The sequence below is a fragment of the Carlito syrichta genome, unplaced genomic scaffold, assembly GCF_000164805.1.
Source record: "Carlito syrichta isolate Samal-C Ts95f unplaced genomic scaffold, Tarsius_syrichta-2.0.1 Scaffold314552, whole genome shotgun sequence".
NCBI lineage: Eukaryota > Metazoa > Chordata > Mammalia > Primates > Tarsiidae > Carlito > Carlito syrichta.
The window spans coordinates 92,957-93,532 of NW_007258648.1; positions in this window are offsets into that span (position 1 = coordinate 92,957).

Here is a 576-nt window from a genome sequence, read left to right on the forward strand (position 1 = left end):
GCAGCGGCGGGGACGGAGCGGGGACGCCGCGGCAGCCACCTCCCCGCCCGTGAAGCTCGGAGGCGACTGCTCGCTCAGCTGAGGATCTGGAGTCCCGGGAGATCGCACCCTCTCCGCGTCTGCGCCTTAGGGGTGTCCTCCGGTTTCCAGCGTGCGTTCTGTTGTTAATTTTTTCCTTCTCCCTCTGAATCTTCTCGGAAATCCTGCGTATTGAAGCAGGTGGCTCCCGGGACGCAGCCTGGGACACGTGTGGCTCGCCAAGTTTCGCTCTTCCCTGTCCCCTCCCGCTCTCGGAAGCATCCGTGGCGCGTCTCTTTTGGATTCTCACGCAGAACACGCATATATGTTTCGATACCGGCCGCGCAACATCTCAATACGCAGACGCGCGCCCGAGCGCCGGCTCCGGCCTCTGCTCGCGACCGAGCGGAATGTGCTGGGCCGATGGCTCGCGAGGACGGGGGCCACGGTCTTTTGAGCCTGTTTTTGGAGAGGGGGAGGGCGCGCGAGGGATCGCTTGACATTCGGCCGCCGTCCGGCTGCACGCGCAGCGCCGCCAAGTATGCACGCTTGCAGAGC